Genomic DNA, 14,868 nt, shown 5'->3' with positions numbered 1-14,868 from the left:
CCCCACTATCATTTTCGTCGCCCTTCGCTGTACCTTTCCAATTCTACTATATCTTTTTTGAGATACGGAGACCAGTACTGAACACAATACTCCAGGTGCGGTCGCACCATGGAGCGATACAACGGCATTATAACATCCGCACACCTGGACTCCATACCCTTCCTAATAACACCCAACATTCTATTCGCTTTCCTAGCCGCAGCAGCACACTGAGCAGAAGGTTTCAGCGTATCATCGACGACGACACCCAGATCCCTTTCTTGATCCGTAACTCCTAACGCGGAACCTTGCAAGACGTAGCTATAATTCGGGTTCCTCTTACCCACATGCATCACTTTGCACTTGTCAACATTGAACTTCATCTGCCACTTGCACGCCCATTCTCCCAGTCTCGCAAGGTCCTCCTGTAATCGTTCACATTCCTCCTGCGACTTGACGACCCTGAATAATTTTGTGTCATCGGCGAATTTAATTACCTCAGTAGTTATTCCCATCTCTAGGTCATTTATAAATACATTAAAAAGCAACAGACCCAGCACAGACCCCTGCGGGACCCCACTAACTACCCTCCTCCACTGAGAATACTGGCCACGCAATCCTACTCTCTGCTTCCTATCTTTCAACCAGTTCTTAATCCATAATAATACCCTACCTCCGATTCCATGACTCAGCAATTTCTTCAGGAGTCTTTCGTGCGGCACTTTGTCAAACGCCTTCTGAAAATCCAGATATACAATATCAACCGGCTCCCCATTGTCCACATGTTTGCTTACCCCCTCAAAAAAATACATTAGATTGGTGAGGCAAGACTTCCCTTCACTAAATCCGTGCTGACTTTGTCTCATCAGTCCATGTTTTTGTATATGCTCTGCAATTTTATTCTTAATAATAGCCTCCACCATCTTGCCCGGCACCGACGTCAGACTCACCGGTCTATAATTTCCCGGATCTCCTCTGGACCCCTTCTTAAAAATCGGAGTAACATTGGCTACCCTCCAGTCTTCCGGTACTACACTCGATTTTAGGGACAGATTGCATATTTCTAACAGTAGCTCCGCAAGTTCATTTTTTAGTTCTATTAATACTCTGGGATGAATACCATCAGGTCCCGGTGATTTACTACTCTTCAGCTTGCTGAATTGACCCATTACATCCTCCAAGGTTACAGAGAATTTGTTTAGTTTCTCCGACTCCCCCGCTTCAAATATTCTTTCCGGCACCGGTGTCCCCCCCAAATCCTCCTCGGTGAAGACCGAAGCAAAGAATTCATTTAATTTCTCCGCTACGGCTTTGTCCTCCTTGATCGCCCCTTTAACACCATTTTCGTCCAGCGGCCCAACCGACTCTTTGGCCGGTTTCCTGCTTTTAATGTATCTAAAAAAATTTTTACTATGTATTTTTGCTTCCAACGCTAATTTCTTCTCAAAGTCCTTTTTTGCCATCCTTATCTCCGCTTTGCATTTGGCTTGGCATTCCTTATGATCTATCCTGTTACTTTCAGTTGGTTCTCTTCTCCACTTTCTGAAGGATTGTTTTTTGGCTCTAATGATTTCCTTTATCTTACTGTTTAGCCACGCCGGCTGACGTTTAGTCTTTTTTCCCTTTTTTCTAATACGTGGAATATATTTGTCCTGAACCTCCAGGATGGTGTTTTTAAACACCATCCACGCCTGATGCAAGTTTTTTACTCTGCGAGCTGCTCCTTTCAGTCTTTTTTTTACCATTTTTCTCATTTTGTCGTAATCACCTTTTCTATAGTTAAACGCTAGCGTACTTGATTTCCTAGTTTCACTTCCTTCAATGCCAATATCAAAACCGATCATATTATGATCACTGTTATCAAGCGGCCCTCGTATCGTTACCCCCTGCACTAGGCTGGACCTGAGTCTCAGAAGACCATAGAACTTATAGGCTGTGTTTGTGGTGTGGCAGCCCTACCAGCCACAGACAGCTTGGCCTGTTAGCCTGAGGCCTATTCAAGGCTGTTATTAATTAAGAGAAACTGTTGCATCTGATGTTCCTGGCCTGTGAAGCTACAAGTCCCAGGGCTCAGGTGAATAAAACACTTATTTTCACATGTATATCCCTTGTCTGGATGAGCTATTCACAGGGCTACTCCATAATCCCCACCCAGGCTACCGCATAGATCTATACCAACAAATATTAGATGCCTGGGACAAATCTGACCAGTGAGTAATTGATGAAGCTATCGTTCAGTGGTGTTGAAGACTTCAGAAATATATCAAGGTTGAAGGAGGACACTTTGAACACAAATTATGAATTAACTAAGACCCCCCCCCCCCCCCATTATACTAAAGTATTTTCAAAGGTTATACTAAATGTTTAAACAATTGGAAAGCATTTTGAAAATATGAAAGGTGTCCCATTTTTTTCTGGACACCACGTATATCTTACTCACTAGAGCCAAAGGAGAGAGGGAGGAGCAGATTGTGAGGACTTGCCTCAGGCTAACAAGTATTCCCTTGTGTTGCAGATGTTATGAAAGAAAAGAATGCCCATGATAGTGAAATGTCCCCCATGCTATTAAAAAATGTCCTTTATGTCTCAATCAATCTACTCACGTTTTCCTCTGTATAGTCCTATGTTTCACCTGGTTGGTCTAAAATAGTGAATGCAGTGAGTGATAAGAAAATTCTGACTGAGTCAACAAAGACAAAAACTGTGCTATGATTGTGGGGCTAAGATAAGGCATTTGAGGAAGGCCAAAAAATAATGGTACCAGTTTCTTCCTCTCCACATAAAATCACTGCAAGGCCCTTTGATTATAAGGATAAAATTAAGGTTTGTAGATGATGAGGTAGAAAATGATAGAAGTTGTACTAAAAATGATCATTTCAATCTGTTGAAGCCCTGGCATGAGAAAGAAGCCCTGCACATAGCAATTCAGAAAGAACAGGAGACAGACTTTGGCCCTAGTTTGGTGGAAAAAAAAAAGCAAGCGAAAATCAATTTTAAATCTGAGACAGTGTGATAAAGTCACCTCCAGGATAGTTGGGTTAAGGTAGTTTCAGTCTGAAATACAAGTCCCAGAGGGCATTGCAGGCAAGGAGCCAGAGGGGGGGATGAAGAACCCGGACTGGACTCCTAGCTGCAATCAGGGAAGACATGGGGGTAAGCTGGCAGGTTGTGTAGAGTGGCTGCCACTAGGCAGAAAGAGAGTTAGGAAACCCTGTGTGCAGGAGCTCATCATTGGTCTCATTAGTTTAATGCTCAACTCAGCTGGTTTGGGGTGTGAGGAAGCTAATGGAAGGAGAATGATTGGTTGTGGTAGCTGAAGCCAGGGATTGATTAGGCAGGTGGGAAGGAGTCCCAGGAGTGGAGTTCAGTTCAGGAGAGAGAAGCAGAAGGAGAGAAGGAGTTGTAGGCTGAAAACCCTTGGGCAAGGAGGTCCCTAAAGTACTGGCAGTTACAGGCTGAAAACCCTTGGGCAGGGAGGTCCCTAAAGTACTGAAGCAGGCTGAGATTCCTTGGGTGAGAGGAAGTCCCAAAAGTATTGAATTCACTGTGAAGCTGATGCAGGGGAAAACCCTTGGGTAGAAGGAGTCCCTAAAATATTGAACTATCCTGAAGATAAAGAGGATAAAAGGTAGAAAATGCTGCTTGGTGACTGAACTGTGATGATGAACTGAAAGAGCTGTTTGTCTTGGGAATTGAATTACTGTTTATTGTGCACTGGATAAAGAGCCCAGACTGGAGCCTGTAAGCCTGTATTGAATCCTGGTATGTGCTATGCTGCTATTGGAACTGTGTACTAGAAACCTGCATGGAATAAAAGTTCTTAAGATTGAAGTTACTGGTGGACATCTGTTTCTTCACTGTACCGGGAGCCTGTGGCTGGAGGAGATTGTTCTACCTTGGCTGCACAAGAGATGTACCTGGTTACAACAGAAAGAGGAAGTAGAGAGCATAATATCTTTCCCTGTATACTTGGCAAGACTTAGTGGAACATGATATTATAACTCCTCCATGGAAAATAATAAAAAAGAATTTATCACTTACCAGACAATAAAAGGCAGGAAGTTATCAGAAAAGTTGAGGAAATGGAAACAATAGAGTTAATCAAGGAGTCTAGAAGCCCCTGGGCTAGTATGAGGCCAGAGACAGATGGAACTTCTAGGTTCTGTATAGATTTCTGTCAGATCAATGCTATTTCAGAATTTGATGTATGCCCAGTGTCTTAGATAAGTGAGTTACTAGATAGGTTAGGCACAGTCCAGTTCTTAACTACCCTTTGTCTTACAAAGAGTTACTGGCAGATAACCTTAACATAATCTTCTAAAGCAAAGACTTCTTTTAGAACTCTGAAGGGTCTTTCCCAGTTTAAACATATTCCATTCTGTCTCCATGGGGCAGCCACATGTTACCTGCTCCTGGATGCAGTACTTAAGTCATTGAGATTATGTTGAGACATATTTAACCAAGTCTGGGAAAGTTACATCTCTAGGATGAGGGTGGTACTGGAAGCTTTGAAAAATGCAGATCTAACCATTAATAATAATTTTTAAAAAGCTCCCTGTCTCAGAAAGAAATACTTGGGATATTGGGTAGGTAGAGGTGCTAGATAAGGTGAGAAGTGTGAAAGAGTTCTGATTACCAAAGACAAATAAACAACTAAGAAGTTTCTTGGGGTTGGTTGGTAGGATGCTACTAATGTTTTATTCCAGCTTTTATGATAAAAGCAGGCCCTCTCACAGAGATATGTAAAAACAAAACTAAAACCTAACCAACTGAGGTGGGTCCCATGGGAGGCTGAAGCATTTTAGAAGCTCCAGAATAGTCTGGAGCTGGGACTAAGATGTATAGACATTGAGAAAGAATTTATACTAAACACTCATGTTTCAGAAGGGGTTTGGTGGTAGACTTTACTCTGTAAAGTCACAAGTTATTTTTCCATGATAGCAAGTATTCTATAATTGAAAAGGAGTGTCTGGCTTAATTAATTGGGCTGTGAAGGCACTGCATTACTATCTCACAGGTTGGATTTCCACTTTAGCCACCAATCACACCACAATCTAAGAGGTAGTAGAGGATGGTGCAAATGACTGCCAACCAGGGAGATGAATTTGAAAGTTCTTTATTGAAAGCACCAGAAAATATGGACCCAACATGGTTCGTGTTTCGGCAGACACAGCCACCTGCTTCAGGGGTCACAATCAAACTGTGGCAGTCAAATCAAACAAAGTGTGCCTGGTGCAGGAGTGCAGCACAGTTTACTGGTTCAGACTGCTTGCTCTCTGGTATATCGATGATGGGAACGCAATGTAGCCAACATGGACTCACTGTAACCTGGACTGACCACTGTTGGAAACAGGATGTTGGGCTTGATGTTCCAGTATGGCAACACTTAAGAGGATGTTATTGTAACCCTATGGGTTAAATTTTAAAAGATTACCTGGCTCCTTCTGGATCTGGTGTGGAGACTGAGCAGTGCAGTGAAGCTGAGTAGTCTGTGTGCATGCACTGAGTGTTCCGCATGCTGATGGAACTCTCAGGAGAGTGACAAACAGCTCAGGCTGGCAGTTGGGAGAGAGCTCTATTGGTGAGAACATGTTATTAGGGAAACACTGGAAGAAAGTTGATGCTGGAGATCATCACCTGAAAGAAAAGGCACTCACCGTTCAAGAGAGCCAGAGAGAAAACAAAGAGAACAGCTAAGTGACTGAAACTATTTAAGAAAGTGCACAGAAGAGAAAATAGTACAGGAAACCTGAACAATAAGTGAGAGATAACTAAAAGAAGAGTAAAGGAAAACTTACATGTTGGGATCCTTGGGGGTCTCCGGGGATCTGAGGGACAGGAGAGGGGAGGCTTTAAAGAATCTAGTGTGTTGCAAAATTGAATGTACTTAAATGATTTATGTAACTAATATCTATACTTATCTGAAAATGCTCTCAATGTTTCCAGAGACTGAACTGATTTGTGTTGCAAACCTATAATTGAAAAGCATCTAGGGCTCTTCAGCTTGGAGAAAAGATGACTGAGGGGAGATATGATAGAGGTCTATAAAATAATGAGTGAAGTGGAACGGGTAGACGTGAATTGTTCATTTATTCTTTCCAAAAATACTAGGACTAGGGGGCATGCAAATGAAACTACAAAGTAGTAAATTTAATATGAATCGGAGAAAACTGTACTTCACTCAACATGTAATTAAACTCTGAAATTCGTTGCCAGAGAATGTGGTAAAGGCGGTTAGCTTAGCGAGGTTTAAAAAAGGTCTAGACAGCTTCCTAAAGGAAAAGTCCATAGACCATTATTAAATTGACTTGGGGGAAATCCACTGCTTATTTTTGGGATAAGCAGCATAAAATTGATTGAACTTTTTCAGGATCTTGCCAGGTATGTGACCTGGATTGGCCTCTGTGGGAAACAGGATGCTGGGCTTCATGGACCTTTGGTCTGTCCCAGTGTGGCAATACTTATGTACTTATGACTATTGACCTGGGGGTGAGTCTGTCCTCAGCTCAGATGAAAGACTGGAGTTCAGAGATGGCTGTGGGAGCAGCAGAACAAGTTTGTGCTGCAGCTTTACATATCTCTCCATTGGGCTTCTAGAGCCTTCCCCGGTTCGTCCGGGGCGTACCATGATACATGGCCACACAATCCATTAAAATTAATGCTAATGAGGTCATGGCAATGCAGAGAGTTGCAATCTGGTGTGCAATGGAAGAGAAAATTTATAGAACAAAAGTAACATATGTCTTAGACTGTGAAGGGGTTTGTAGAAAAGTCCCTTCTAACTAGCCTGAGCTACCTTAAGAGCATTGATACTACCCCTGGAGGAAGTGAGCTGGGAGGGGTGGAGTCAGTACCTAGGAGATTAAAAGACAGGGCCAGGCTGAGGTTAAGAAGGCTCAAGGAAGAATGAACTGAAGCTCGTTTTTTTGCCTTTACCGAATTCATTTAGCTTCTGTGACCTGGCTGAGATAAGCTAGCTTTGTTTTTTGTTAAGACTCACAAGCCTCTACAGCTGCTTCAGGGGCGTACCTGAAATGTCATGCCTCTACAGCTGCTTTAGGTCACATGTTCTGGAGCTGTCCCCACATTCAGCTGTTCTGGTGCCAGATATTTCTGCAGATATGGGCTTGATGGTCTCACAATGTTGCCTTATTATCAACTCTGTTATTTCATACCTTCAAAATCTCTGCTCCTGTGCCACCTGGGTGAAAGGCTTTCTCCGCAGAGCTATTCTGTTGGGGAAAAATTGATTTTGTTGCATTGGATAGATTCTTCAGCAAACATAGCTCATTTTATTGCTCTCCGTGAAATGAATGGATTTAAAAGACATCTCCTCAGATAGGGGGAGAAATTTAAGCAAATCTGGGAAAGATTCTGGGTAATGTTGCAACCAGTAGCTCACAGTAGATACCTCAAATGATAATGATTTTGAGTAATGTTTACAGCATTATCTTTATCTATATTTAAATATGTTTGCTCTTGCAGTGTAAGGAGGATGGGTGACAGGGTGGTTGGGGGGGGGGGGGGGGGGAGTTTATGGGTATTAGAGGTGTGAGTTTACTGGAAATTGTTTATAGTTGTGGGGAAACTGTTTGCAGCAGTTCATTGTTCCAGAGCTTGACATTGTTGTACTGAGTAATTTTGCTAATCAATATGATTGAAACATAAAACTTATATGGAGACTTATAAGAGAATACTATAATGCCTCTGTATTGCTCGATGGAGTAACCTCACCTTGAGTATTGCGTTCAGTTCTGGCCCTGTATCTAAAAAAAAATATGGCGGAATTAGAAAAGTTTCAAAGAAGAGAAACCAAAATGATAAAGCGGATGGAACTCCTCTCATATGAGGAAAGGCTAAAGAGGTTAGAATTCTTCAGCTTGGAAAAGAGATGGCTGAGGGGAGATAAGATTAAGGTCTACAAAATCTTGAGTGGTGTAGAATGAGTAGAGGTGAATCGATTTTTTTTACTCCTTCAAAAAGTACAAAGACTAAGGGACAATCAATGAAGTTACGTGGAAATACTAACAAATAGGAGGAACTATTTTTTCATGCAATGAATAGTTCATTGCATGAAAAAATGTTAAGCTCTGAAACTCTTTGCCAGAGGATTTGGTAACAGTGGTTAGTGCATCTTGGTTTAAAAAACTTTTTTTGACAAGTTCCTGGAGGAAAAGTCCATAGTTTGCTATTAAGACAGACATGGGGAAGCAACTTCTTGCCCTAGGATTGATAGCATGGAATCCTGCTACTATTTGGGTTTCTGCCAGGTACTTGTGACCTGGATTGGCCACTATCAGAAACAGGATACTGAGCTAGATGGACCATTGGTCTGACCCAGTATGGCTATTATGTTCTACATTGAGCTGACCTATAAGTAAAACCTACTGCATGAATGGATTTATACTTAAAATTTTTCAGGGTAGGAAACTGTAGTATGTTATGATCTTTTGACCTAAGTGAACTGTGTACCATTTTAGCAGCGAACAAACTAACCAGATATTCTGGGGTATAGCCATAATATATCTTATGCACTAAAGTACATTAAATTTGCAACAAGTTTCTACTGGTAGCCAATGCAGGCTCCTCAGTAAAGGTGTAACATGGTCTGACTTTTGCTTACCAATGATCAGTTTTGCTGCGGTATTCTGTAAAGTTTGCTGACCCCAGTCAGAGATGACTTAGAGCAGCTTAAATAAAGTGAATTACAGTAGTCAAGCTGAGACAGCACCAACGCCTGTACTACTGTTTGAAAGTGTTCTTGATCTTAAACATATTTCATGCATTGTAAGTGTCTCAGCTTGATAAAACGTTTTCTAGTGAGTTGCTTAACCTGATTCTTCATAGTCAAATGACTATCCAAAATTATCCCTAACACCCTCAAAGAAGTTTCCAAAACAAACGGTGTACTTAATATCATTAATGAGGTACTAAGGAGTGCTCTTGATGGAGGGTTAAGACTAAGAATCTTGGTCCTACTGGTGTTTAACTTTAACTTACACTGGGACACCCACTGTTCCATCACTTTAAAATATCTGGTTATCTGTTTCCTCTTATGACTTCTAGTTGGAAGGGATGGGAGATGCAGCCCTGGAGTGTAGGCCTGGCACCATGATAAGGTCCTACCCTTTGCGGCTGCCTGTAGAAAATGGCTGCAGTGACCTCTCTCAATACTTGTGTAGCACTTTGAGGCTGCCCTGGTTAGCTTAGCGGAGTTTAAAAAGGTTTGGGCGGCTTCCTTAAGGAAAAGTCCATAGACAGTTAATAAATGGACTTGGGGGAAATCCACTATTTCTGGGATAAGCAGTATAAAATGTTTTGCACTTTTTGGGATCTTGCCAGGTATTTGTGATCTGGATTGGCCACTGTTGGAAACAGGATGCTGGGCTTGATGGACCTTTGGTCTTTCCCAGTATGGCAATACTTATGTACTTATGAACCTTGTTTTACAGGCAGCCGCTCCAACCCCCATCAACCTCACTGGACTACCAGGGTGCTATGGTAGGCCCAGGAGGGCCTATCAAGACTTGGGTGAGGAGGAAGGGAAGCAGGGGGGCTATTTTAGGATCCAGGAGAAAGCTTCCAGGGCTCAAGGCACCTCTTTTAAATAGTTATGCGGGTCCCAGCCAGTATTCAGTGCTGGGGTCCACATAGCTAAGTGACTGAAATTAGGACAGTTTTTGAGCTGCCGGCCCCTCCCCTACACTGCTCCCTGTATCACCCTGACCTGACCACTTTATTTTGGGCCAGTCAGAGCCTATATTCAGTGGCACTGCCTGGTTAAGTGCTACTGAATATCAGTGGTTGGGCAGCCCCAGGTAATTTAAGTGGGAAGGAGCCTCTTCTACCCACTTGAATTGCTTTGAATATCAGCCGGTTCATTTCTTTATTTACCGAATTTATAAACCAGCTATACACTGCCAAAGCAAAGTCCTATGTGATGTACAATTTAATAACACATGTGAAAAAGAAAAATAATCCTGTTGTCCACTGGTAGCCAGTGGAGTACTACAGCTGTGATCATATCTCTTCTCCATTAAAAGCTGTGCCTCTGTGTTCTGCAACTGTTGCCAGTGCCTAATGCCTTTATGAGGCAGTCACTGGTATAAAGAATTGCAGTGGTTAATCTGACTCATTACTAGAGAATGAATATTTGTTGCCAAATCCTTCTTTATAAGAAAGGAATGGATTTGTTTGATTATTCACAGACTTATTACTCTGGAAATTTATTTTTTTTTCATTGACACACAAGAATCCAACTGAGCTCCAAACATCTAACTGTAATACTAAGATTCAGCCTGACATCACCAGTGGATTGAGTTATAGTAAGTTATTTTCACTGCCTTTATAACCACAAAATTTCCAGGTTTTCTGGGCTTAATTTTGAGTTTGTATTGTTTCAGCCAAGGAACACTAGAGACCAAACAAGTGTTCATAGAGGAAATAATAGCTTCCTGACCTACTGTGTCTCACCATTATACATTCCTGTATATCATTGGCAAATAAGTAACGATAAACACTGTACTCTTTGCTAAGATGTGCATTTGGGCTAAACTGAACATTAAAGGGTAAATATTCAGCTGGTGTCGGTCAGCATTTTTTTGGCCGCCACCGAAGTTATGACCAGATGTTCAATGCTGGGCCATGTCCAGGCACTAGCAATGATTATTTGGTTATGTGCAGCTGGCTATCAGTTATCTGGTTAAGTGTGATATTTGACACTTAACTGCATAAGTTAAACCAGACAAAGGTAGGATTGTGTTTTACATGGTTCAATTTGTCCGATTAACTTACCAGTGCTGAATATTGGCACTTAACCACAAGTACCGACTCCGCCCCTGCACCACCTGCAAAGTCACCAGTGATGGCTTTAGTGGTTAGTGCTAATATTCAGTGGCCTATAGCCTTGCACAATAATTTAACCAGGCAGGAGCCTCAGCCCCTAAATAACAGTGGGTAGAGTGCCTAGTCTTGTGGAAACCAACAATTTAACTCTCTCCTAACCAATTGTGTATTTTTCCATAAAACTGCTTCAGTTCTACTCATTAAAAATGATCATATCCAGTTTCAAGCCACAAAGACACAGGGCAACAGCGTGCCAACACCACAAGTTCTTTGAGTAAAATTTTCAGTTCTAATTTTTTCTTAAATAACTGAGCCAATTATATACACAATAATATAGACACAAATAGGGAGACAGAACACGTGTATGGAGAATAGAACAGCCACAATTCAAGCCTGGTAAATATCTGTCACTCACTTGATCCTACAGAGTTAAAGGTGTCTGAAGAATTGGCTACCAACTCTGGTGTTGACACTTCCTGGACTGGATGGATGGATAAAGCTTTTGATAAATGGAAAGCGTTTATCATCTCGGCAGCAACCACTGTCATTGTAGTTGTTGCCATCTTTGTGCTTGTAGGATGCTGTATTATTCCGTGCGTTAGAGGTTTAGTTGAACGCTTAATTGAAACTGCTTTGAGCAAGAAAGAACCTGAAGGACAATGTATCCTGTATGATAACCTCAGGTATAACACAGAGCTTGCAGAAGATGCATGGGAAGCAGATTATCTTACCATGAAACGTTTCAGGCACTCTGGGATCTTCATACCAGAAGACGCTGAAACCATATAGTTATCTAAATAAGTGCTTTGATTAGTAAGTAGTTTACTGAAGAAATGCTGAGTTAATTTAGAATTATATTATCTTTGTAATCATATTTACTCTAGATATTATGTTCAATATTGGCTTACAACTATGTATAATCATATGTAATCCAGCTTGTAGACTTTATTGTATGAGTTAAATTGATCACTTTTTGAATTCTAATACTTTCAAGTTTCGCTCAGCTCCAAGAGGGGTAGCAGTAGTAGGTTCATTGGGTTGGTAAACGGTTAAGGGATGTTCCAGTGCCCCCTTTTGTTTGCACATGTCCAAGTACTCACATGATTCTCATTTTGGCCTTCTTCCCACACCATGACAAAAAAACCCCATCAATGCCATTTTCCATATTACACCCCAACAACCAGACTCTGGGGGCCCTCTGGAATGGAAGGCCACCTGCTAGAAGTCTATGTGAATGCCTTAAAGTCATTCAAGAGGGGAATTGTAGAAATGTAGAAAATGGCTGCTGTGAAAAACAGGTCAACTGGATTTTGAAGCTGGCAGCTAGGCCTTAAAATCATAACAGGTCTGACTCTGAAGCTTACTTAGCTGTTGCAAGACAAGATTGGGACATTGAAACTAGAATGTGGAAGCTTGTCGAGAAAGGACAGCTGTACCAAGCCAAATTGGGAAGGATGCGGTTAGAAATATGTGACAAAAACAAAATTAACAGTTGATTTACAGTTAAAGGAGAGAACAACAGGAAGAGATGGGCGAAAGAAAGATAAAAATGAACTAGTGGTCAAACATATTAATCGGTAAACAGATTTTGAGGAAGTTACCAGGAATCTGATGAAAATAACAGGAACAGCAAAAGGGTAAACAACAGGTGTCCATGTAAAACTTGGGGCTGAGAGACATGTATATAAACAAGACTGTAGAAACCATCTTGGAAATATTCAGATATCATGCTGGCAACTTGTGTCAGACTATGAAAACTTCCTCTGAGAAATGAATCTGTACTGCTTATAATAACCCTGTAATGCCTTATGTCGGTAAGTAAAATAAATATTTCTCATAACCAAGGTATGTGATTTGATTATTGTCTCCTGAGTTAGTCAGAGTAAAGTACATTATTCTGAGTATGGATGGAGTTTAGATTAACGAGGTAATTACAAAAGCAGCCTCGGGAATCTGTTCATTTCTAGATATTATTAGTAGCTGGACTACTACTCTGGAAGAGAACAGAAAATACCCTAAAAATAAATTAACACCACCTTCTTCTGTCAGGACTGTATCACATATACATGAATCCCTGGAAGAAGAATTCAATTTAAGGCTGCCCCTAATTCAAGGCAATCATACTTCTCAACCATAAAAGAACTGAATTTATATGCTTTGATGAGATGGACAAACTAGCTCCATTTTGAGAAACATGGACCGCATTCATAATGTATCTGCTGAAAGCATATAATGCAGGGGCAGACCTCATGGTGGATAAACAGCTGTTGACATTTTATGGGCATAGGTCCTTCCAGCAGTAATTGCCGAATTCTTTATGGATCACCCAAAGTTCGTGTCAAGTTCAAGACGAGTGAGCCCTTGGGCCATTGTTGGGCTCCCAACCCAGGGTCAGAAGGCCCCAACTGATGGCAGATGAGTCACTGCCTGGTGGAGGAGATCCCACAGATGGCTCAGAAAGAAATCCTAGGAGACTGGACTACAAAGGCAGGAAACAGGAATGCTGGAACTGAAGGCAGAGGCTGTGGAGCTAGAGACTGGAAGACCAGAACTAGAACTTGGACAGCGGAACTGAGGTTTGGAGCACTGAAACTGGAACAACGGAACTGAGGTCTGGAGCACTGGAACTGGAGCAACGGAGTTGATGTCTGGAGCACTGGAACTGGAACAAGCAGGCAAGTCAGGAATAAGGCAGGGTGGACATGGCAGGCAAGGCTTCACAGGAGATGAGGCAAGGCATAGCTCTGGAGACCTGTTGCAAAGGTAAGGAGGAAGGGAGGTTTGAAAGCTGAAATACTCTCCTCCTCGGGGAACATCACAGGAGAGCGCTGCCTTATGCTTAGGCTGCCTACCCCCAGAATGCTAGCTTAGTGTGCATCATTTCAGCACCTATCTTTGGGCACCATTTACAGAATCTATCCTTAAAAGCACTGATCCATTCCAAAATGCCACTGTTGCTGGATTTGGACCATAGATTTTTCTATGCAGATGCTTTTGGCTGCATTCTTTTACTTTTGATATTGGACCTCATTTTTCTTTTAAACGCAGGTATTGCAGTACATGCTTAGAATCTGTGAATGCATTGTGGAAACCTATGTGACCCTTAATGAAGGTTTTTCCGAAACTTGGCCAGAATGGGTCCTGTTTCCATGAAAGTTGACTTTTGGGTAAATTCTTGCTGTGTTTGGATGTCTGTTCTACTTCCGCAGTAGTCTGTCTACTGTTTGTTTCTTAATTGCATGACTGAGGCATATAAGGTAGGCTGTCACAACAAACTTGCTTTCTTGGTTTTATACTGGCCCAGGAAGAGTCACATGTGAGTGAAAGTTTTTATGTTTGGTTTTAGATTTATCTGTGTGTGTTTGGTGCTACACGACCTATTTTTTAAAGTGACTATTTACTTTTTATGTGACCACTCTTTTTAATCTAGTGCTGTTTGACTTCTTTTTAGTTGTCACCAGTATTGGTGAAGTGTTCGGTTCTACACCAGGTTGGTAAGCCATTCTTTCTTTTATTGACTCCATATAATTGGAGTTTTAGTTATTTATTGATTTATTAAAATATTTATATACATTGAGTTTTAGTTATTTATTGACTTATTCATATACAGTGGTGGAAATAAGTATTTGATCCCTTGCTGATTTTGTAAGTTTGCCCACTGACAAAGACATGAGCAGCCCATAATTGAAGGGTAGGTTATTGGTAACAGTGAGAGATAGCACATCACAAATTAAATCCGGAAAATCACATTGTGGAAAGTATATGAATTTATTTGCATTCTGCAGAGGGAAATAAGTATTTAATCCCTCTGGCAAACAAGACCTAATACTTGGTGGCAAAACCCTTGTTGGCAAGCACAGCGGTCAGACGTCTTCTGTAGTTGATGATGAGGTTTGCACACATGTCAGGAGGAATTTTGGTCCACTCCTCTTTGCAGATCATCTCTAAATCATTAAGAGTTCTGGGCTGTCGCTTGGCAACTCGCAGCTTCAGCTCCCTCCATAAGTTTTCAATGGGATTAAGGTCTGGTGACTGGCTAGGCCA

The sequence above is a fragment of the Microcaecilia unicolor genome, chromosome 1 (genome assembly GCF_901765095.1).
Source record: "Microcaecilia unicolor chromosome 1, aMicUni1.1, whole genome shotgun sequence".
NCBI lineage: Eukaryota > Metazoa > Chordata > Amphibia > Gymnophiona > Siphonopidae > Microcaecilia > Microcaecilia unicolor.
The sequence above is the reverse complement of the archived record's forward strand: the minus strand, read 5'-3'. Positions refer to the sequence as shown.